Here is a 26,208-nt window from a genome sequence, read left to right on the forward strand (position 1 = left end):
AAAACCATTCTTAGCCTTGGTCTCCTTATACACAAAGGAGGATACTAGGACTTCTCTTACATGGTGACTGTGCAGATCAGCTGTGATAACCTTTATGGAGCTTAGCTCTGAGGAGATAGACATTCAATACATCATAGCTGTTATCCATATAAAGCTGTTTCTATTATCCATATAAAGTTGTCCTTGACTAAATTCACATGAAAATGACAGAGAAGAGGCTGTAGAGATGGCTCAGTTGTTAAGAGCACTTACTGACTCACACTGACTGCTCTTCCAGAGGTCCTGAGTTCTATTCCCAGCAACCACATGGTGGCTCACAACCATCTGTAATAGGATCTGATGCCCTCTTCTGGTGTGTCTGAAGATAGCTATGGTGTACTCATACAATTAAGATAAAATAAATCTTTTTAAAAAATGACAGAGGAATTGGAGGTCAGCAACAGAGTAAGCCCCAAAGACTAACTTGTGACCAACATGGCTACCCAGCAGCTTTCCACTATGCAGGACTGAATCCTCCCCGCAAAACAATGGTGAAATGGGGAGGGTATTCATAATAAAAAAAAATGTACCTGGCTGCTGCTTCCAGTTGTTCTTTCCTATAAAAAGAGAAAGAGAGAAAGAGAAAAGGACCCATAAATGGCATGAAATAGTTAATCTTGCCCCAAAGTCTATCTTAAAGCTTCATGTAGAAAGTAAAATAGGATAAATGAAAGAAGAAACATTTTGGAACAGGATGCTAGATATGGAAGGAAACCAAGGGATGAGGCAGACTTTGCCATGTGCCCCATGCCCCTGCCACCGCCATTTTGTCCTATGCTCCCAAGTTTGTCTTAGCTGCTTATTCATCCAGGAAGTGGGTGACTGCCTACTCAACACCAGGATCTGTCACTCAACTTAGATGGTTTGTTTTGCAGTTGAGGCAGATAAGGACACCACGACTGCCAAATGTAGTTGCTGTACTCCCATCCTTCTCTACCATCATGGTCAGCAGTGTTTACTGCTGTGTTCACAGCAGCGTTATTTCATGTCTTTTCTCTCATCAGCTATTATTGTAAGCTCTGGTGTTCTGGATGTGTCAATTAAGCCTTACAACAACTCTAAGAGTAACTACTATTGTCGTACTATTTTTTTTTCTGTTGAGAAAGTGGAGGAACAAAGAACCGCATAAGATTTCAGATGTAAAGCAGTAGAGTTGTGATCCCAAACCAGGCAGTGTCTCTAGAATATGCCCTGTAGTGATGGAGTACAGCACATGCTGGCCACATATTCACTACTCGGAGGCTTTGCTCAGCTTTGCCAAGAATTTTCTACCCCCTTTCTCTACATAGAACAGTCTTGCCCATGCACCAAGTCCACTGGGCTGAGCCTCAATCCAGACAGGCTGTTCTAGCTCTGGGGTGACCACCAGTGGTTTCTTAAGGCTGTAATTTCAGAACTTGGTGTCTTTCTTTCTTATTTCATCTCCATTGTGTTTCATAGACCCCTCCAGTCAAGACCTAATCATCATCGATTGAATAAAGTGCTATGAATCCGGTACCAAGACAGAAACAGTTACTTCTTACTTTATTTCACATTCACATCAACTCCTTCAGAAATGGGCATTGTTTATACAAATATCCCTTGACCCAACCTGTGGGATGCAGGTGAAGATGTACCAGAGTACCACATACTTCTTTCTAAAATAACTTTTTCTTCCCAGACTCAAAATGGAAAGAACAAGAGTATTGGCAGAATTGGGCTCTGGTTTTTGTTCCAGCGTGTACCTGCCAGATCACATCAGGTATTAGTCTCAGTGTACTGACACTTAAGTAAGAAAAATGGTCATAAGGGACGAAGAAAGAGAGGTCCAAGAGAAATCACAAATGAAGACAAAATTTCTTTTTTTTTCCTTTTTTTTTTGGTTGTTCGAGACAGGGTTTCTCTGTATAGCCCTGGCTGTCCTGGAACTCACTCTGTAGACCAGGCTGGACTTGAACTCAGAAATCTGACTGTCTCTGCCTCCCAAGTGCTGGGATTAAAGGCTTGAGCCACCACTGTCCAGCTCAAAGGTTCATTTTTGAAAATAGGTTTTGTATGACAATACAGTAAAATTGTACTTGAGGGGGGAAAAATAAATATTTCAAAAACTAAGGTCTGGTGAGAGATAAATGAAGCATCTGTTGCCAAGCTTGATGACCTGGGTTTCACCAATTCCCAGGTTCCACAGGGTAGAAGGGGAACTGACATCTGCAGCTTGCCCTCTGGCCATCACATGTACACCACGGCTTCCCCCCACAAAACACACTAAGTTCACAGCCACACAGTGAATTTTAGAGCCCTTCCCCCAACAGTATATGAGTTTGAACAAAATTTTCCCACAGTCACCCTAACTATTTTCTCTGCCCTCACTCCAGTACTTTCTGACTTTAGGTGAGCTATGCTGTTGCTCTCAGACTCAGCATGAGGATAACAGAAGAAAGTCTCTCAATGGGTTGTTTCAATGAGAGATGATTGTTTCAATGCAATGAGAGGATGTAAAAATACTTACCAAATTTACTTGTGCCACAGACCAGCATTTTCAACAATATTCAATGGAATACAGTAGTGTTGCAGAATACTGGAAGATGGGTCTGCCACAGACTGGTCTTAAGAGGCTAGAGTCACTTCTTTTTTTTAAAGGTTTAAAATATATAATATACAATATATAATAATATATAATATATATAATACATATAATATATATATTTGATGAGTACACCACAATTGCTCTCTTCAGACACACCAAAAGAGGGCACCAGACTCCATTACAGATGGTTGTGAGCTACCATGTGGTTGCTGGTTCCTGGGAATTGCACTTAGGACCTCTGAAAGAGCAGTTGGTGTTCTTAACTGCTGAGCCATCTCTCCAGCCTGAGTCACTGCTTGTAAATTCAGAATATACATCAGCCTTGCAGGGTCTCAGACAAGTCCTAAGAGCAATGCTTTGTAACGCTTGCTCTTTGGAAGTGGCCAGATAAACCCATGAAGTGATTGTGGAGATGAAGGCCTACATCCCAGGACTCCAATCTTGTGACTTTTCTATAGGGAAGGTCTCTGTGTTTTCGATGACTCCTGTGAACAAATGCATTAAAGTTGGGTGGTATATAAGGAATGTTAACTGTGTCGGTACTTTGGAAAGTTTGTTAATAACATCATCTTATAATAGATATTTTAGGGCTGGTGAGATGGCTCAGTGGTTAAGAGCACTGACTGCTCTTCCAGAGGTCATGAGTTCAAATCCCAGCAACCACATGGTGGCTCACAACCATCCATAATGAGATTTGATGCCCTCATATGGGTGTCTGAAGACAGCTACAGTGTACTTACACAAAATAAATAAATAAATTCTAAAAAAAAAAAATAGATATTTTATATTGTTAACTTGTCTGGTCTCCAAAGCTCAGGAGTTTCCACTTAAAATCTTAGGACAGACACTAGAGTTCTGGCTTAGCCCTTAGCTAGGAATCTGCCCACTATTCTGACTTCCGTGAACACTAGGTACATGCATGCATGCATTCGGGAAAAACATTTATACACATGAAAATAAATAAATTGAAGAAGAGGAGGAGAAAAGAGAGAAGAGAGAGAGGAGAGAGGGAGGGAGGAAAAGAAGGAAAGAAGGAAAGGCAGCTTTAAGCAGACCACAGAAATGGAGGTGAGTTTTACTGTATTTACTTAGTATGACCATGAGGGGGCAGGCTTTCCTAAATGGTAGCAATTTAGATTAGCAGGTTTAAAGGCGATTGGAGAAGAGGGAAGAATGTGAAGACATGATAGTGTTTAAAGTATTAAAGCTGTGGGGTAGTGGTGGCACACGCCTTTTATTCCAGCACTCGGGAGGCAGAGGCAGGGGGATGACGGTAATGGAATAGCAATCAATAATCAATGCCGATCAATATTCAATAATCAATAAATGGTAATCAATAATTAGCACTACTAATTGATAACCAATAATGATCAATAATTGATGGTGCATGCCTTTAATCCCAGCACTCGGGAGGCAGAAGCAGGGGGATTTCTGAGTTCGAGGTCAGCCTGGTCTACAGAGTGAGTTCCAGGACAGTCAGGATTACACAGAGAAATCCTGTCTCAAAAAATCAAAAAAAAAAAAAAAATACAAAAAAAGAGAAAGAAAACAATGTATAGGATTATTATATTAAAATAAATTAGGAGAGGACAGAAAGGACAAAATGTAAAATTTATGGATGGGAAATGATTCTAAAAACATCGAGAAAAAGATCAACTAAATTTTTAGCACCAGAAAGGACATCCTGACAGCTGAAATCCAGTGAAGGTGAGGGAGGAACTGAAGGAAAGACCTAACATCCCTGCCCACCTCATCCAGTCCTGCAGCTTTAAATTATTTTTTTAATTATTATTATTATTTAATATTATGTAAATGTCCCTAACCATCAAAGCTATAGTTCACTACCAGACCTCTCTCCTGAACGGCCGAGTTTTACCTATGCACCACGACATCTCCACTTTGGATCTATTCTAAGGCAAATTTAACAAAGTACTAACCAAACTCCTGTATATAAACTATTTTGACTCTGAAAACCTGTAACATGTGAAGTCTTTTCCAACCATTTTAACATGAACCCGTCCTTTCAGATTTCAGGCACAAAAATCTCACGAGCCATACCATTCTCAGCAATTCTAATTCTCATCTGAGGCAACTCCATCTTTACTTGCTCCTGTAATACTTTCCTAAAGCTACGACCTTTCCTGACCACATTATGATCTGATCAACATTGTCAGATTTAATACCCAGCCAAGCTCACATCTATGCTAAGATCATGCTCAACATATATGAATCATTCAAAATAAATGTGTAATTCCTGATAATAATTGCATGTGCTCTGCCTTCTCTCTAACTCTGATTCTTATCATTTACTTTCCTTTGTTACATTCTTGACTTTCTTGGAACAAATTAGATGAATCCCCATATCATGATTTAGTATGGCTCATTTCCCCTACTTGAAAACAAGTCTAGATACTCTGGCCATATATATATATATATATATATATATATATATATATATATATATATATGCATGTATATATTATGTATATATTATACACACATATATTATATATTACATATATATTACATATATTACATACATATATTACATATTACATACATATATAATATATTACATATATTATATAAATTACACATATATTACATACATATATTACACATATGACATACATATATTACACATATTACATATATATTATATATTACATATATCACACATATATTATATATTACATATATATTACGCATATTACATACATATATGTAATATATTACATATATTACATATATTACACACACACATATATATTATATATTACATATATATTACATACATATATATTACATACATATATATTATATATTACACACATATATTAATATATATATGTATGATATAATAATATATACATGTATTACATATATATAATATATATGTAAAATCCATCAAATTTATTAGTGAAAACTAACAGACTATGTTTTTAAAAACAGCATATTACCTGCAACCTACTCCTAATCTCTGTTGAAGTGACCTATGCTCCTTATTAGAGGACCAGTCCAATTATGTAGGGGCTTGTATTGCACAGTGCTGGACTTTCTTTTTGTCCTTTTTAAATTTTTTCAGACAATTACATTTCCCCCTTTCTTTTCCTCCTATATACTGCCCTTCTTTTCTTTTTATTCATTTCCTCAATGAATCTAGTTGTTGCCTTGTGCCTCTGTGTGTGCCCGTGTGCATATTCCTAAGCACATAAATATTTCCTAAGTACTTTACATTTAGTAATTCAGTATTACAAAATGAACAAATAAATGTCTTCACAGCTAGGTGTCTGTAAACAATATTTTGCAAAGGGCAACTGTATAAGAAAAGTGCAGAAATAATTAGTAGGCAATTCACAGTAAAGAGACTCTTAAAGGAATGGAAAAAGAAATCACATATGCTAAGAAGCAAAAAATGTAAATTATATAGGAAGCATATGTAAAATTACATTAAAAATTAACATTAAAAATTAAATTAAAAATTAAAATAAATATTAAAAATATAAATTATATTAATGCCCATTAAGTAAACAATAAGCAACCTGCAATTACCAAATACAAAAATGCAACAGAACCTGAGATTTAAAAGGTAGTACGGCTGGGACTGGTGATGTATTCATCTAATTTCAGCCCTTGGAAGGGGGATCTGGAGTCCATACCTGTGAGTTCAGTCAGCTTGGTCTACATAGCCAGTTCTAGGTTAGCTGGGGTTACATAATAAGACCCTGGGACAAAAAGAGTTACAAGAGGCTGATTAATCAGTGATGAAATAAAGCATTTGCCTGACTTTCTACCTCAATTATTGACTTTGTACCTCAAGTCCAGAAACAAATCACTTCTGTGACAGGGAAATGTAAACACTGATAATATAGTAAATAACACTAGGTGTATAGACATTAGACATTTCCACTTAGAGACAAATGATATAAATGAAAAAAATATAGATGTAAGATTGACTTCAGAATAACTCGGAGAAGCTGAGGTAGAAGAAAGCAGATGGGACTCTGCTTTCTTTGTTTAGACATAAACACCAGGGGAAATCAATATCCTTGCTTTTTGTAATATTATTTTCTATCGTTTATTATTTTAAATGTTCAATAAGAGTACAAATTAAATTTATTATGGTTAATCTAATCAGCTTTTGAAAGCATGTCATGTACATGCTTTAAATAAAAATACTGCCTCTGATTTAAAGGTTCTTAAACCGGTTGAAAAAAGTCAAGCTTAATACTATTCAGTATGTTGTAAACTTAAGAACAAAACCAGTTGATAATGTTTATGATTATACACAGGACTTAAACTGAATTGATTGTCCCTCTCCATGAACATAATTCAATATATCTAAGATTAATAAGTGTGTTTATAAATAGCCTCAGGCATCTTTTCTTCTATCCTTCTAAGACTGTATATATAGATGCAACATATACATCTCATGGAATAAAAACACATGCAATTACTTAATCTATGAAATCAGTTGTAGTAAATACTCAAAACAACCAATAGAAAAACACTGAACACTAAACCTACTGATATTTTTCTAAAAGAAAATTCATGTTTGTAAAATACAACATTTCGTCTTTGCTTTTAAAACATGAAAGGTAGCCAAATAAACATTTTACTTTATTGCTGACATAATCTGTACAAGTATGTCATATGTGAGATATGGATTAATAATATTAATTAATAACATTAATATTGTTATATTATTATATGTAATATATAATTTATTATATATTATATATAATCAGGGTTAGGGTATATATATTATGTAATATATAATATAATATATAATAATATACAATATATATTATAATTAATATATAATAATATATAGTATATTAATATATTATATATTGATATTATTAAATTTTATATTATATTATATAATATTTAACATTATTATATAATATTAATATTATTGATATTATTAATATTATTAATCCAACCTGCTGTTGGTTATTGTTCATTATTTTATCTTAAGAATGTGCATACACATATATAAATGTATACATTGTTTGATAGTCTTCAGTCTTGGTGCTAAAACCCCACTTCCTTCCCAACATCTTCAATTCACTATAAAGAAGCAACTGCAAAAGATGAAATTATATTTTAAGTATTGCTTTCCAGATCTCACCTAGGTAAATTCTAATGGTGATAATGCTTCAGCAAAGAAAACAGACTAATATTTGTATACACACCTATATGAGAGTAAAGAGAGGGGAGAATAAAATTTAGAGATTTAAAAATATTTTACCTTTTTTTGGAACAAGTGAGGTGAATCCCCATGTTGTGACTTTGTGTGGTTCATGTTCCCTACTTGAAAACAACTCTAGATACTCTGGAGATGTATATATATATATATATATATATATATATATATATATATATATTACACATTATATATAATACATATATAACATACACATATTACATATATATATTTATTAATTGAAAAATATTGAGAGCTGTCACCCAGTACTAACAGGGCTTGATCCTTAGGTCCTGAGATCATGCAAGACTGAGTGCATTCAGACTGAAAGAACATGGAGATGTGTGGTGAGTGAGGTGGACAGGATTGAAGAGAAGTTGGAGGTAGGGAAAGAGTATGATCAATATCGTGCTTGTGAACATTTTTCTGATGGAAAAAAAAAGAAAGTAGAGAATGTCTGCTAGTAAAATAGATGGACCTAACCTAGGCCAATCTTTCCTCTGAAGACAGCTAAAGAATCTGTATGAAGTAAAAACATCAGTTTCTTTTTTCTTTTTCTTTCTTTCTTTTTTTCTTTTTTTGTTTTTGTTTTTGTTTTTCGAGACAGAGTTTCTCTGTGTAGGCCTGGCTGTCCTGGAACTCACTCTGTAGACCAGGCTGGCCTGGAACTCAGAAATCTGCCTGTCTCTGCCTCACGAGTGCTGGGATTAAAGGCATGTGCCATCAATTATTGATCATTATTGTTTATCAATTAGTATTGATGATTATTGATTACGATTTATTGATTATTGATCAGCATTGATTATTGATCGTTATTCCATCACCGTCATCCCCCTGCCTCTGCCTCCCAAAACATCAGTTTTAAAGCACTGGATTGCTAAAAAAAATCTGTCAAGAGACACAAGTGAAAGTGGAAGCTGAAGACTCAGGATTTCTAAAATTGCAGCCAATTTTTTCTCTACGGCTGCTTGCTGCTTATTTAAGTCTGGTTCCTGTTCCTGTTATAAACACTTGACCAAAACAACTTAGGGAGCAAAGGGTTGACTTTAGCCTACAGTTTACAGTCCATCATCTATCAATGCCTAGAGAAGAGCTCAAGGCAGGAACCCAGAGGCAGGAGCTAAAGCAGAGCTCATGGAAGGATGCTGCTTACTGGTTTGTTCCCTACTTCTGTTCAGCCAGACTCCTTATACAACCTCCTGTGGACCTGGTTCTCCTCCAACAATTAGCAAGGAAGAAAATGTCTCATAGACATGTCTATTTGCTAGAGACTAGTAGAAACCTTCCCACGGATATTTGCTTGAGGAAGTGCAGCCTCTGACAGTTCAGGAAGTGCAGCTTGCTGCCTGCTCCTGATAACGGAACAGCTGTGTACTAGAACGAGAAAAACCACAGGACGTCCTTCCAGGTGGTTGTCATCGATATGAGAAAAGACCACAGGATGTCTCCCCAGATGGATGAAGATAGTAAGATCAGGGGGTTCTGCCTATTTTATATGGGTGGTGACATAGTCTCTCCCAGGTAAAGGTGAGGTAGCCAGGTGGATTCTGGGAATGTATGGCTGACTTTGATATGCTCCTTTTTCCTCGTATTGTCCTCCCTCCCCATTTCCTTGTTAGGAACTGTATGAGTTGAGTGTTGCTTTTGCAATAAATCAGACCAAGACAAGTCTCTGTTTGCTTGGTCTCACTTCTTTTTCTCGCCCATGTTCCTTTTCAGGTGAGATCCCCCTCGATCCCCACAAATAACTGAAACCCACGGGTCGGTCATCCATTGGCCAATCCGATAGAGGCTATTTTTTCAGTCGTGAGTCCCTCTTCTTAGGTTCATCGAGTTGACAACCAAGAAAAGCCATCGCACCATGGCCAGAGGACGCTGTCAAGAAAGCTCAGCAAAACTGGGGACACCGAGGACAGGAGTAATAAAGAGCCTCAGGCTGCCAGACACTAGACAATTCTCCATACTGGATACATCCAGGTAAAAACCCAGCAAAATTAAAGTACTGATAAATCATTGGGCATGATGGTATATACTCCAACACTCAGAATACAGGAATAGGAGGATTTCAGGTTTGAGGACAGCCTTGGCTTCAAGTTTCAGTCAAGTCTGAATTACATAGTTAAATTCCTGTCTAAAAACCAAAACTTCCCCCAAAACCCAAAATAAGAACAAAACCCCCCAGTAACTAACTCAAATACAAAGATACATAAGAGATGATGTATCAGTGCTACTGGCAATCCAAGTAGTAACATTCTAAAGAAATGTATCATTAGTCGATAATCAGCAGTCAATGCTAATCAATAATTGATTCTAATCAATAGCCAATAACAATCAATAATTGATGGCACGGCCTTTAATCCCAGCATTTGGGAGGCAGAGTCAGGAGGATCACAGAAATGGAATAATGATCAATAATCAATGACGACCTACAATCAATAATCAATAAATGGTAATTGATAATTATCAATACTCATTGATAACCAATAATGATCAATAATTGATGGCACATGCCTTTAATCCCAGTACTTGGGAGGAAGAGGCAGGCAGATTTATGAGTTCAAGGCCAGCCTGGTCTACAGAGTGAGTTCCAGGACAACCAGGGCTACACAGAGAAACCCTGTCTCACAAAAATAAAATCCAAAATAATAATAATAATAATAATAATAATAATAATAATAATAATAATAAATCCAAGAAAAAAAAGAATGTGTTACTATTTTAGTTTACTAAAAAATTAAACGTATGCCCTCCTAAGCACTAGGTACAGCATTCTTTATCATAAACACTAGAGGCCATGATTGTTCAGCCACTATCTTTTTTATTTTGGAAAGTTTTGATAGAGGTGTATCTCGAAGACACAAAATGATCCAACAGTCAATATTTCTGACTGTTACATGGGCTCCCCAGTTTCGGTTTTGAGGCATCTGATATTGTAGGTATCTACAACTGGAAAATTAATCTGGGGGAGCCAAAATATCAATAAAGTACTTAAATTGAAAAAAAAGTTTTGGTTTTCTAATCATAGTTTTTCCAATCATGTTCTATGAATGCACGGAAGCAAATATACATGGCTATGGTGTGAATATAAAATAATAATAAAATAAATAATAAATGTAAAATGTCTCACCCAAATTCACATGTTAAACCAGCTGTATGTGCTGTTGTGGGAGGATGTGTGGCTTCAGTGGAAGAGGCAGGAACATGAATTTCAAAGTCTTCTGGCCTCCCTGGTTCTCTCTCTGTCAACTCCTCCAGAATGTGGCCTCAGCTCACAGTATGATCTGCCCCTGTGACTATGGACTGATCTTTTGCAAAGTCTTTGGCCAAAATAAATCCATTCTTAGGTATCCGACAACAGCAATGCAAACTCTGAGTAACACCCACAAAAATCATCTGATGCACTACTCACCAAAATCCTGATTAAATCACTGCAAATTTATTTCACAAGTTCTTAAACTTTTAAACGAAGCACATTCCTGATATAGGTAGATTTAAACTGTTTACAGTAAACTAAGTAACTGATAACAATTGCAGAACAAAATGTGCCAATCTTCAAGTGAAACCTCACAAAACCTAGGCTTAACCAATAAAAGTTATTTGTGAAACAAACCCAGAGAGCTCAAGGGAAGACAGACTGTGCAAGTCAGAGGGCACATAAGCATAACAAATTGCTAACATTGGCTATCTCAAAGACAGGGCAATCTACATTGCTACAGGCTATCTCAAAGACAGGGCAATCCACATTGCTACATTCTACATTGCAAAAAGTATCATGTTAAACCAAGATTATATGTTGGCTTTGCAATGAAAATATCTTATTCACAATCTTTAGAAAGATGAGAGATAACAAATGTCAATAGAAACAGAGAATACTATAGTGTTAGTTGATTTTAAAATTAAGTTATCATAAGCCGGGTGGTAGTAGCGCACGCCTTTAATTCCAGCATTTGGGAGGCAGAGGCAGGCAGATTTCTGTGTTCCAGGCCAGCCTGGTCTACAGAGTGAGTTCCAGGACAGCCAGAGCTACACAGAGAAACCCTGTCTCGAAAAACCAAAAAAATAAAATAAAATAAAAAATTAAGTTACTATTAATTGCAAAATATTTTTATATACCTTAGCCCTTAATTGAGATTAAAATTTAAATAACAATGGGAAGGAAATGAAACTGCTAGTTATTCAGAACATCAATATATAGATGCTGGTAGGTCCTGGGAAATTCTTGTTAATTAAAATTACTTAGAAGTTAGATTCTTTGTTAGTGGTAATCAAATAACAAAATTTATTTAAAAGAAACCAACTGTTATATTGGAATATAATAAAATAAATATAGCAAAATAAATATAAATATAAAAAATAAAAAAAATAAATATAAAGAAATCTTAGAAATAAGCTTCCATTTATGGAATAAAATAAAAAAAATACTTACAACAAGGAATAGACTGAATTGGTCCAAGCTCTGGGAAGGTCACAGGAAGAGACATCCCTGGAAGATCACTTTGGTTTGAATGTTTGGTAGTTTGGTCAGCCCAAGCCACCACCTTTTTTCTCTCTACTAAGGTTTCAATATCTTTGAAGTCAGAATCAAAAGCAGCATTTAACAGGCCAGTTTTTTCAATCTCCAATACTTTTTTTTTTTTTTTTTTTTTTTTTTTTTTTAGGGCTGGAAGCAAAGCATTCAATAAACTACAAACAAGATGACAAGAAAAGAGAAGAGAGATTTCTGTCATAAACACACTATTGTAGTTCTTTGGTACAACAGGCAAAGTATTACAGTGTCATTAAAATGATAATAAACTCAAACTGTTTTAATAAATGTAAACCGTCCTATTATCTTGCAACACACAGTCCCTAGGGTCAGAAAGGATGAAAGTGGTGAGGGAGATGCAGTCCATCCCCCTTGCCTTAGGAGAGCTGTGCAGATCACTGTAATAGGAAAACAGTGAACAGACAAGAAGTTTCTATAGAACTTAAAACTAATATGTTACAGAAATTTCAAGTTTCTGCCGGCTGTTTGATTAAACAATAACTTACTAATCATTTTTAGAAAATTTGGTTTCCTATTCCTCATAACCAGAAACTACACCAGTGTAACTAGATAATCTCACCTATACACTGCATCCATCCCTACATGCGCACACATAGATATGCAGAGTATGTAAATATCTCATATACTATAACAAACCTCAAGGTTTTTTTTATACATATCAGGTGAAAACAGTCCAGATGCTCAGCCCCTTTGCTTCCCTTTATTTTTTGTCTCAATCTTCTTAATTATGTGATTTCTAAAGAATAAAAAAATTAAGTTAATGTATCTGACTTGAAAGCTTAAAATACAAATTCTCTGTTACTTACTGTTTCCCTCCTAAGTACTAGAAAGCTAAACCATAAACATTATATTTGTTTGAGCAAAGGATAATTCTTGTCTAAACTAAAGACATGAACATTATTTTGTTTTCTTGTTTTTCATCTATTTTCAAAATAGGGTTTAAATTTCCTACTACTTCCATGGCCTTCTACTGACATTTACCAAGCACTGAAATTACAAGCACACAAAGGCATATCCACTGGTGTTCTGTAACTTTCTCTACAAGATTAACTAGAACCTATCATCTCTAACATAGGAGTTGTCATTTATTTACTATGTGAATAACATATGTTTTTCATAAAATGAACAATACATTTTTCCTGAGTTTCTGCCCCTTATTTTACATTTGCTTTTTATAGAAGCCATTTTCTAACACATTAAACCTTATACCACCACATATAGGATTGAAGTCCTGTATTCAACCACAAACCAGCTGGCTTACTACTATTCCAGAGGGTATGATGTAAGAATCAAGTATGCCGTATTAACTCAGTAAAACCTTTTACAGAAAAAATGACAACACTTGAACAATTAACATAAAAATATATATTTAGATGCTACAAATATCCAAAGGCAAATATATGATCACAGGCTTACAAATGGAGGATATATGACAATGCTATACTAAATTCACATCCTGGCTACTCTACCTATTTTTTTAAGTTGCATCAATAAGTACAAAATCTGCTTAAGTAACATTAATAAAAAAAATTCATTTATCTTCATAAAGATATGTGAGTAACAATATCCAAAACTGGACTACACCAGTTATTCATTCTTTCAAATATCTATCTACAGAGTTACTCTAATTATATTTCCCACTGCAGACTGAGGGTCAGACTACAGCCTTACCAGATGCTGTCTTAAGGTCCTCACCCTAGTGCCAACTTGCCTTCTTGGTAATGTTGGTCTGACCTCATAGAAAAATCATGGAGGATAGATGCAAAAACAAGCAAACAAAATCCCCACTCATTTCTACTTGTCTCAGGCTCTGGCTGAATTTTTCATGCAATATGACAGCCAATTCTGAGTGCATCCAACTCTCATAAAAGACCAGTGAAAGAAGAACACAAACTAGAAAAAAATTAAAGAAAGCCTATTTAGTCCCAAATCAGAGGAAGCCTGCCTGATAAGATAAAGGACAGAGCAGGAAGTGAAGATCCACTTAAATATATTTAAAGTGCAAATTATACTAGCCCTCACCAAACTCCCAAAAGTTAACAAAATGATGTAAGTATTAAAAAAAAAAATCAAGCCAGGTGCAGGACTTAAACCCCAGCACTCAGAGACAGAGGGCAGGCAGATCTCTGTGAGTTAGAGGGCAGACTGATCTACAAAGTGCTGGGCAGTGGTGGTGCACGCTTTTAATCCCAGCACTTGGGAGGCAGAGGCAGGGAGATCACGGTGATGGAATAATGATCAATAATCAATGCTGATCAATAATCAATAAATAGTAATCAATACTCATCAATACTAATTGATAACTAATAATGATCAATAATTAATGGCACACACTTTTAATCCCAGCACTTGGGAGGCAGAGGCAGGTGGATTTCTGAATTCGAGGCCAGCCTGGTCTATAGAGTGAGTTCCAGGACAGCCAGGGCTACATAGAGAAACCCTGTCTTGAAAAACCAAAAAAAAAAAAAAAAAAAAAAAAAAAAAAATGCATCCCCCAAGAAGTTCATTAAAAGAACACATCATAAGGGCTGATTATTGTGATAACAAATTTAATACATGAGGCTGAAATATAATACAGCAAGGGGGTATTACTGCAGCCCCATGCCAAGATGTGCTCTTGAGAAATTAATACATGCGAGAGGTCAGGTATAAGGAGGTTTATTGAGAGAAGGAAGAGGGGTGAGGCCTGCAGACTGGGTAGAGGCAGACAGACAAGAGCAGAGCCATGAAGGCAGAGAAGGAAAGAGGGGGGCAGAGGACAAAAAAACACTGGCATTCATAAGGCAACACTTAACTGTACCATAAAACACCAGATTATTAAATGCTGACATGTCTCAAGCTTCAGGCTTAGGGACTAACTAGTAAGCCAGTTAAGTCATTGTTAGATCCAAAGAGGCACAAAGTCAAATTCTTCTGGCTACAAGTTAGGCTATCACTGCATTATGGTTCATAAATATTCACATAGCTTTCTGTAATTATATAAGTTTATATCAAAGATTATTATATGAAGACTTACATACACTATCAAAGTAAATCAGCTTTGGTAAGATTTATGAGAGTCTTTAAAACATATTTTATCAACACATATGACTCTTAGTTTTTGAAATCAACTTTGATTTGGTTTCACTTTCTGACATTTGTATTAATGACATTATATACATGAAAGATGGCTAACGACACACAGACGATGTCAGATAAGTCACTGGCGTGAGAAAGACAATTTATATGTTTTAGGGGCACATGTAAAAGACCCTGAGAATAAATTACTAATCCTGCAGACAGAAGACTCTTGCTTTTAAACTTGCTCTAGTCATTGCCAAGGGTGTTCAGTGGTGTCCTCGTTATCAGGCCCAGAATTTCCATGCTTCTCTTAAATTCTCCTTAAGTAGCTTATATGCCAGTCCGAAAGACTTCATCCCTGGCTGGGCGGTGGTGGCGCATGCCTTTAATCCCAGCACTTGGGAGGCAGAGGCAGGGGGATGACGGTGATGGAATAACAATCAATAATCGGTGCCAATCAATAATCAATAAATGGCAATCAATTGTTATCAATACTAATTGATAACCAATGATGATCAATAATTGATGGCACACGTTTTTAATGTCAGCACTTGGGAGGCAGAGGCAGACAGATTTCTGAGTTCAAGGCCAGCCTGGTCTACAGAGTGAGTTCCAGGACAACCAGGGCTACACAGAGAAACCCTCTCTTGAAAAAAACAAACAAAAAAAACCAAAACAAAACAACAAAAAAAAAAGACTTCATCTCTTAAGAGTCAAAGAGTTTCCTATTACAAAATTACTGGTTCAAACTCTGAATCTATACACCTCCTTTTACAAGGAAATGACTTGAGAATTCTGTTAATGTGTATGTCACAGCCATTAAAAATATCTATATGCAGTCACGTGAATGAGAATGTCCCCCAGACTCAGATATTTGGACACTTGTCAGCTGGTGGTGCTGTTTGGAAGGGATTAACAGGTATGGCCTTGTTGGAGGAAGTAAGTCCCAGGAGGTGAGCTTTGAGAGGTTGAAGACTGTTGTCATATCCAGTCTGCTCCCTCTGCTTCCTGCTTTGTGGCTGAAGATGTGAGCTCCCAGCATTCTGCTCCAGCTGCCATACCTGCTGCTTGCTGCACTGCTTCCCATCATGATGTCTATTAAACTGTAAACAAAGTTACTCTCTCATGGGAAAAGGAAAGAGAAGGTGGCTTCCTCAGGTTTGCAGCTTACTTGTCAGAAAACCAAGATTCTCTGCTTGAGAACGTAACCTTCCTCTGTCTCAGTCAGCTGAGAATGACAAAGACTCTAGGTTGCCTGGAAGCCAGCAAGCTGGATGCAGTCTCCTCATGCCATTTCTCTACAAATAGTCAAATATATCTTCAGATTTAAAGCCAGGTAGTAGACCTATAATTTCAGTGTCTGGGAGGTTGAATGAGAATCAGGAGTTCAGGGTCAGACACATTTACATAATGAGCTCAAGACCAGACTACAGGAACACAGTCTCAGTTATAAATAATATATAAATAAGAAATAAAAATATAGTAATTCAGCCGGGCAGGGGTGGCACACACCTTTAATACCAGCACTAGGGAGGGAAGCAGAGGCAGGGGATCACGGTGATGGAATAACGATCAACAATCAATGCCAATCAATAATTAATAATCAATAAATGGTAATCAATAATTATCAATGCTAATAGATGACCAATAATGATCAATAATTGATGGCGCACACCTTTAATCCCAGCACTCGGGAGGTAGAGGCAGGTGGATTTCTGAGTTCGAGGCCAGCCTGGTCTACACAGTGAGTTCCAGGACAGCCAGGGCTACACAGAGAAACCCTGTCTCGGAAAAACAAAATAAATAAATAAATAAATAAACACATAAATACATAAATACATAAATAAATAAAATAGTAATTCATTTGATAACACATTTAAGATCACCTTATGCTCACCAGGGTTTCTGCTGAGAAAAGGCAGTTAGAAAATTCTTACTGATGGTGTAGTGAGGAGGATAGACAGGTCTGACACGGAGATAGATGCTAAGACTATGGATATGGATCAGGGATGCAGCACTTGCCTACCATTCAAGAGGCAGTGGACTTGGTGTCAATATTGAAAAAAACCCACCAAACCAAGCAAGCCCCATAGGAAACTAAAACTGCGTTTTCTATACAAAATTTTCCCAAGGCAAAGACACCTCGCAAGTAGTGGAAATTAGTTAAGAATCAGAGGAGAACAAAATTTACAAAGATCTACTACTTCTCCCCAAATGGGATTCTTTCCCCTCTGAGAGTAGATAGTCTGTCAACTCCAGAGGAGGGGCTGAAAAGTGGGCCATGTTTTTAACATACTAAATTAATGAGAACTGGAGTCTAAGATTCTTCCAAATATACTGATCTCTATATTAGGTTGTTAGTATCTTAGAAATAAGAACAAACTAGAAGTAAACAAATTAAGATTCCCAGAAATCAAATGCCACCTCTGTTAGAAGTCTGCAAGCAGCTTAGAACACACAACACAAAACCAAACAATTCCAAGGGGTGGGGAGAGGAAGTTATTCAGGGCAAAGATTCGGGGGAGAAATAGAAGAGAAGAAGAAGAAGGAAGAAGACAGTGAGATCAGGGGGTTCTGCCTGTTTTATATGGGCGGTGACATAGCCTCTTCCAGGTAAAGGTGAGGTAGCCAGGTGGCTTCTGGGAATGTATGGCTGTTGCATTGGCAATGAAGTGCGGGTTGCCTAGATGTGATGTCACTGGGTTCAGAGCCTGATACCAACAACCTCACATTAGTTTATCTGTGAAGTGGACTGAAGTAACCCTGGCAAGAAGCAACTGGCTAGACCAACTGTATTCCACTATGACAGCACTTTTGTTTACAGTCAATTTACAAATACAACTGTGACAAAAAAGAAATAAACTATACAAATGAGAGCAACCTAAGACCAAAATTAGTGGGTAGAGAACTTTAGCATTTTCGCTAACTATGCTATGTTCAAGGAGATAAAGCAAAAGATATAAGTTAACTTATAAATCTTTAGCCTTAAAACAAACTACAAATCTGTTTTAAGTTCAAGCCAACAGAGGCTAGCTAGCTATGCAGCCAGAGCCTATCTCAAACACACCAATCACCAAAATAAGTAAGTGCAACTGCCCCTGAGTAATGTGTAATCAATCCAATTACTGAAATCATATCCAGATGTAAAATGCTTCCTTACCTTCACTTAGAGTTACAAGAAATATTTGTTAGCTAAAACAAATATACAATGAGTTAATGGGTGTACCCATTTAGTCATATGACATTACTCATGATGTGACACAAATGCAGAGAAAGCAACCTGTGGCAACTCCAGGATATGGTGAGATAAGCGTAGTTTGGACCCAGTCCTATCTCTCTTCTCAGTTCCTTGTCCCTTACCTTAACCATCAGTTTTCTACTTACTTACAACTGAGGACATTAAGTATAGTGGAATCCAGGGACATCTGTAATCAGTTCAATACCTGGAACCTACACAGAAACCAGACTCCTACCAGATGGCCCTGACCTCCACTAGTTGAGGTTTAGTCTGTCACTACGTATTATATATAACTGCAGGCCCCCAAGGCCTGACTGTCCCAGAGACAAGAGAGTCCACACATAGACCCAAGTGATGCTATTGTGATGTTTCCCTCAAATTATTTCCAACTGCTGAATAGAGATGCCAACAGTCAGTACCTGATACCTGGACAGAAGAGACAGAAACAGGTTTTAGCATTCCAGGACTTCCCCTGCATCAAAGAAGAACCTGGAGGGGAAAAGAAGATAAAGGGAGGAAGCTGCCAAGGGTTAGGTGAGTCATAAAATAATGACCATGTGGGTTGGCTAATTGAAGTTAAAAGCAGCTTAGACAAAACATGGCAAATTATATAGTGGGATTATTGGCTGGGATAGAGACATAACAGCTAGAGATCAATAGCTGCTCTTGTGCTAATTAAGGCTTATTGTAAATAAGTAAATAGTGTAAATAGTAAACCCCACCCACTCAGGAACTGTAAATAAACTGGGATTTACACTGACTCCGCCCACACGGGCCCGGCCCCGCCCACGTCACTCAGTCGGCCTGGCTCCTCCCACGCTGACATCACAGGACATTGACTAAGCCCCGCCCACAGGCAGAAGGGAATCTCAGTAATGGTAAATACAGAACGGGATCCCCACTGGCCCTGCCCCCGCCTGGCCCCGCCCCGGATCCGCCCTTACCCCGCCCTCCCCGCTTGCCCCGCCCGCGGCCGCAATGGCACCCGCGCGCCACGTTCCCGCAGCGGCCTCGTCCTCTCTTGAAGCCGCGGGAGACCAGTAGCCGGATAGAACCGGATCAGCGCGACCCCGGGGTGGGCGGGGCCTCGGCTCACTGTCGCTACTCCCCGCCCACCGCCCGCCGCGCTGTGTCCCCGCGACCGCCGCCGCCGAGGGCTTCTGTGCCGCACTTCCGCTTCCGGGGAGGGCAGCTCCGCTCCTCGGGAAGGGCGGGGAAGCGTTTCTGCCAGGCGACCCGGCATCGCTTTTGGTTCCCGGGCACTCGCCAGGGCACTTCCGGTCGCGCACTCCTCTGACCCTGCGGGGCGGAAGCAGACGCGGTTCCCGCCGAAAGCAGCTCCCGGTGACCGCGAACCGCGGCCGTCACCCTGCGACCCCGGCGCTGGCATGTGACGTCACCGCGCCCGCTCGGCTGCCGCACCGGGATCCCGACGGTCACCGCGGCTCCCGTCGACCCCGTAGTGCTCCCCGTGACGTCACAGCCGGCAACGGGGACCCGCGCAGGCGCACGGCGGAGGCCGCGCGATTCTCCAGGTCACTGGCGGAGGCGCGCGATTCCCGTGATGCCCCGCGGCGTCCGCCGACTCCTTTGCGGGCTTCTGACGTCACAGGAAGCGCGACTGAACCCCGCGAACCCAACCGTGTTCCGACAGCGGCCCCACTGGCATCGTCGCGGCCGCCGCTGCCTCCGTCGTGCTCCCCGTGACGTCACAGCCGGCGATGGCCACCCGCGCAGGCGCACGGCGGCAATCCCGGGTTTCCGCGGCGGCGGCGGCGATCGATCCCGTGATTCCCCGTGGCGGCCCCGACCCTGTCGATACTAATCGATACTAATCAATTATCAATAATCGAGGTAATCCGTAAATCGTTGCGCAGGCCTTTGTTCCCAGCACTCTGGAGGCAGAGGCAGGGGCATGATGATGATGGGATGCCGATGAAGATCAATACTCATTGTAACCGGTAATCAATGGTAATCAATGACGAATAGTCGTTGCTGGTCAGTGACTAAAAATGTTCAATACTGATGGTAATCAACGATCGATAATCAGCAGGTATTGCTGATCAGCAATCAATACCGATTAATAGTTAATAATCAATAACCGATAATTAATCAATACGGATCCATAGTTGATGGCAGCAGTCAGTGCAAATCAATAATCATCTTGGGATGATCCTAATAAATATAAATAAAAATGTAAATATAAAATGTGCAATGAAATAAGAAAATAAAATTCTAATGAAATAAAATACAAAATATAAAACGTAAAATAAAACGAATAAAAATTTAAAATAAAATATAAAATATGAAAAAACCTAAATAAGATAAAAATATAAAATATAATAAAATATAGTAAAGTAAATAAAAAATAGGTTAAAATAAGGCACAAATATAAAATTAAGTAAATAAAATAGAAAATAAGATATAAATTTAACATAAAATGAATAAAATAAAATATAAAAAGGAAATATAAAATATGAAACATGCTATAAACAAATCATTATTATAATAAAAAATTAAGTAAATAAAAATATAAAATAATATAAAATAAAATATAAATGTAACATAAAATGAATAAAATTTAATATAAAATATGCTATAGACAAATCATGATTATTACTGTTTTCCATATTTCGCCGTATGTTGAAGCACAATTGGTCAAACAGCGTCCGAGAGGAATTGACACGTGCAGTGTGATATTTAACAATTTTATTTCCCTCACAGAGCCAGGTGTAGAATTGAAAGTCCAAGCAGATTTTTATTTTAAAATCTTTAAAATTCATTTCTTAAACTATTTAAAAAATTTTTACGTATTTTTACTCATATTTACATCATGCTTTATATTTATAATTTATTTCAGTTTTTATTTCGTATTTGATTTCATATTTTACGTTATTTTACTATTTGATTTACTCTTATTTTTCTGTTTCTAATTTATATTTAATTTATTTTATGTTTTATTTTAATTTTATAATTCATATTCACAGTATGCTTTATACTTATGTTTTATAGTTTATATTTTATATTTTATATATTTTGAAGTTTAAATTTATTTCATTTTATTTTATATTTTATATTTTATTTTATATTTTTATTTTATGTTTTATGTTTTCATTATATTTTATGTATACAATTTTTTTCATATTTAATTTTATATGTTACTTTACTTTCATTTTTTTAATTTTATAATTTATATTTTATATTTGATGTATATTTTAGTTTTATTTTGTTTTTATGTATGTTTCATATTTACATTTTATAGTTTATTGTATATTTTAAATTTTAGTATATTTTATGTTTTATTTAATTTTATTATTTATTTTGTACTTATATTCATGTTATATCATATATATTATTATGTATTGTTTTTAATATTTAATGTTATATTTTATATTATTTTATATTTTACTTTACTGTTAGTTTTTTATTTTCTATTTTCTATTCTTTATGTTTTATATTTTATTTTATTTTTTATTTACATTTACATATTTATATTTTATATTTTACATTTTGTTATATATTTAAATTTTATTTTATATTTTATATATTGTGTTTTATATTTTATTTTTATGTTAAATTTCATATTTTGTATTATTTTCTATTTTATTTTACTTTCACTTTTTAATTTTATGTTTTATATTTGATGTATTTTATATTTTATTTACTTTTTAATTTATTTTATTATATTTATATTATGTTTTATATTTATGTTTTGTATATTACATTTTGTATTTATCACATATTTTAATTTAAAATTTTATGTTTTATATTCTTTATTTCATAGTAAAATATTTATATCAGATTGTATGTTTTATTTTATATTTTATATTATTTTCCATTTTAATTTTTAAAAATTTTATATTACCATATAATGTGTCATTTTGTTAGTTTATATTTTATATTTTGATTTATCTTATAATTTATATTGATGTTTTATATTTAATGTTTTTCTCATTCTATTTTAACTTAATTTTTAATTTTATATTTTAGAAGTTATATCCGATGTATTTTATATGTAATTTTTATATTTCATGTTTTATAGTTGATGCATCCAATTGATGAATTAGAAGATGCAGCTTCATCATCTCTATCGATTTTCCGATGATTTATTTCCCAGCCGACACAACGACACAACGCGGTGACAAATCCCCAAGGAAAGAGGGTGAGGCCCTGAGGCCCCGGCGGACGCTGCCATCCAAGGCCATGGTAGTCCTTATTACAGAATCAAGTACCAATGTCATGGAATGGAATGTGGCTATAACTTCTGGAAGTAAAAAGGTCTATTTTATGTCAATGTACTTGATATACTATAATTTGTGTCCACATAATAATGAAATTTATCGTGGGACCGACCATAGGCTCCATGATACATTCAGCTTAAAAAATGATTACCCTGTCACCATCAGGTCACGGTCTTTTTTTGTAATGGTGACTCCAGGGTTAGTGATTGGAAGCGATGTTATTAGAAGGGGCCGTGTTCCAGCCCCAGCAAGCAGAGGAACTCAGCAGCTTTGTCCATGTGGCTCTGGGAGGAAAGGATAGAAGGGACGACTGAGACAATTGATGCTGGTTGGCTGTAGTTAAAAAATTAGTGGTGATGAAGAAGAAACCAGTATAATTGTGGTGAAATCTTGTGGTGAGTGTTTTCTGAGAGGACAAAGAAGCTGTGTTTCAGAAATAGCCAAGGTTGTCCCTTGTTGTGCACCCGGAGTTGATCATGTGTGAGAATCACCCAGGTGGTATTGGTTTTTAGGCATAAATGAATCTATCATGCAGAGCAGCTAAGGCTTGGCAAGGTGAAGGGAGTGTATAAGAGGAACGCAGTGAATCCTAGTTGCAGGGGAAGAACCCAGCATATTGAAGATGTCAGTCCCATGGGATGAACAGAAAGAACAGCAGCAGCAGTAAAGTGGAGTCAAGCAAACCTAGAATGCTACAGAGGGAAGAGCTGGAGAAGTGACCCAATCTCCTGTGTAGATCCCAGATACTAGAATAAGAAACTGTAATATTGCAGGTCGTTCGTGGCGCACGCCTTTAATCCCAGCACTTGGGAGGCAGAGGCAGTCGGATTTCTGAGTTCGAGGCCAGCCTTGTCTACAGAGTGAGTTCCAGGACAGCCAAGGCTATACAGAGGAACCCTGTCTCAAAAAAACAAACAAAAAAACAAAAAACAAAAAAACAAAAAAAACTGTAATATTGAAGTTACTTTTGAAACCCTAATATTTTGAGATTCCAGAGCTGTGGGGTACCTGCTCAGGAAAACAGTTTCAAACAGTGCAGTAACAGATAGTGAGGTAGATCTTTGGACAATGTACCTTTTATACTGCCATGCATGGCTTGTGGTTGAACAGGACCATGTTTCAATAATAAGGACCTCAGGTACAAAGATGAGTTTGTAAAGCCCAATCAGTTCTGTTTTAGAGAGTGCACAAAGTCCACTTGAGCAAATATCTTATGACAAGCCCTCCTTGTCAACAGCCAGTCAAGGTACAACTGCAGGGTTAAGCTTCATATAGATAACTAATACACCATACAGAAAAAAAATTTAGTCTACCCATCATGGTTGTCAGATGATTTTACCCCCTTGGTTGGTTCCTGCAGATTATGCCAGACATGTAGTTTTTAAAATATTAAGTTGCTGACCTGTGTGTTAATGTCCCAATCTTGCTGTAACTGCAATAAATACCCAGCACCCCCTAGACTTGGTCTCTCAGATTCGATCTCACGTGAGGCTGACTGGCAAGCATCCTTATTACAGAGCTCATAATAAAGACCTCCATGTGTTTGCATTACAATAGGATCCTCGTTGGTCGTTGGGGCCTCTGTGATGTGGACATAACATTTTAGTGCATTGACTGGAGCCCCAAGACCCTCAGGACTCCCAACTAAAGGATTGAAAGGCCGGTTGTTAAGATGAACCATTATTTCTATGTTAGTTGCTTGTCTGCCAGATTTGTGTCTTTGTGCCTTGGTTTTCAGGTTTTTCTTGAGTATTGTGGAGGGAGATGATTAAATTGAACCTGGAACCCTGCTACAGTGGATACGCTGGAGAGTCGCAGCCCCAAAGTGCTTCGAAAATGTTCTAGAGCTGGTGTTTCTCTGGTCTTAATTTCTGGGAAGGTTAGGGCAGACTTGGAGCCCTGCTACAGGGCTCAAAGCTGCCACCCTGTCTTCATTTTCTCCTCTGTCTGAGTGGAGGAATCTGCTGTGTCGCATTTACTGCCCCCTTGTGGCTGTCTGCATTGTGTGTGGCACTTTGTTATTCTCTCACTGAGGAAATGAGACAGATTCCACCCTAGTCCATTTAGTTACCAGCCCCACACCTTGGGTTAAATCCTTCTTAACAACAGGACCTACACCCATTGACTAGTCCATGACAGAGAGCTCTTCCAGACAGCATCCAGGGCAAAATCAGTCTCTGCCTACCTTATTTTAAAGGGTAGAAAGACAAAGACCTCATTTCCCACCTCCTGAACTACCCTCTGCCCAGTTCATATGTGACTCTGTAGTTTTGAACTTGGAGTTGTCATGAGATGGAAGGTCATTCTTCATCGATTCTAACAAATTTAGCATATCTTCCTTGGGTCAGAGATCCTGTCCTTTGTTGTTGGCCTGTGTTTACTCTCATGGTAATTGTTTTGATCATGCTTAGTAATCTTATAAATATGAAATGTTAGCTTCAAAGAGAAAATCTCACCAGGTAGTTGAATGAAGCTAAATCCTGTGATCAAAGATACACAATGTTATTAAAGAAATGGTGATATTATGGCAAGATTCCATCCACCTAAACATATGGATGTGATGTTGTATGAATGTGAACTGCATAATGTTAGGCATTATTATTAACTGGTTATTGTTTTTATGTGGACATAAGAAGATACAAGTATGTGTCAATTGACAATTGACAGATTGTGATTAATATACTGGGTTTTCAATTAAAAATTTAAAAGGATATTATAGGATATACTTAGGTCCAGTTATGGTGGTACACACCTTAAATCCCAGGAGATGAACGTCCAGCAGATCTCTGATTCAAGCCATCCTGGTACAGAACAAGTTTTAGGTAATGAAAAGCTTAGATATGGGCAAAGTGTTACACATGTATTACCCAACATTCAGGAGACACAGCCATGTAGATCCCTGAGTTCAAGGTTAATCTACAGAACAAGTTCAAGGACAGCCGAGCTTAGGCAGTGAAGTTGTTGAAAACTAGAAAGCTGGTGATGATGTAATAGAAGGGGCCATGTTCCAGCCCCAGCAAGCAGAGGAACTCAGGAACTTTGTCCATGTGGATCTGGCTTTAGAGGCAAGAATAGAAGGGAAGTCTGAGACAATTGATGCTGGTTGGCTATAGTTAAAAAATTAGTGGGGACGAAGAAAAAAACAGCATCACTGAGGTAAAGTCTTCTGGTAAGGGTTTTCTGAGAGGAGAAAGAAGTTGTATTCCAGAGGTAGCCAAGGTTGTCCCTTGTGGTGCAGCTTGACTCAGTCCTGGGTAAGACTCACCCAGGTGGCACTGGTTTTAAGACATGAATGTTTCATGCAGTGCA

General features: G+C 37.3%; 1 long non-coding RNA gene and 1 pseudogene across 1 annotated transcript; one reads left to right on the forward strand and one right to left on the reverse strand.

The window, feature by feature from the left end:
* LOC143437277 (pre-mRNA-splicing factor CWC22 homolog) overlaps nt 1–26,208 on the reverse strand; it is a 119,767-nt pseudogene that overhangs the window by 53,020 nt on the left and 40,539 nt on the right.
* On the forward strand, nt 19,842–22,956 carry LOC143437384 (uncharacterized). Its single transcript, XR_013106876.1, has 2 exons — nt 19,842–20,512; nt 22,701–22,956. It is a non-coding gene; the product is annotated as an uncharacterized LOC143437384 (long non-coding RNA).

The sequence above is a fragment of the Arvicanthis niloticus genome, chromosome Y, assembly GCF_011762505.2.
Source record: "Arvicanthis niloticus isolate mArvNil1 chromosome Y, mArvNil1.pat.X, whole genome shotgun sequence".
NCBI classification, from domain to species: domain Eukaryota; kingdom Metazoa; phylum Chordata; class Mammalia; order Rodentia; family Muridae; genus Arvicanthis; species Arvicanthis niloticus.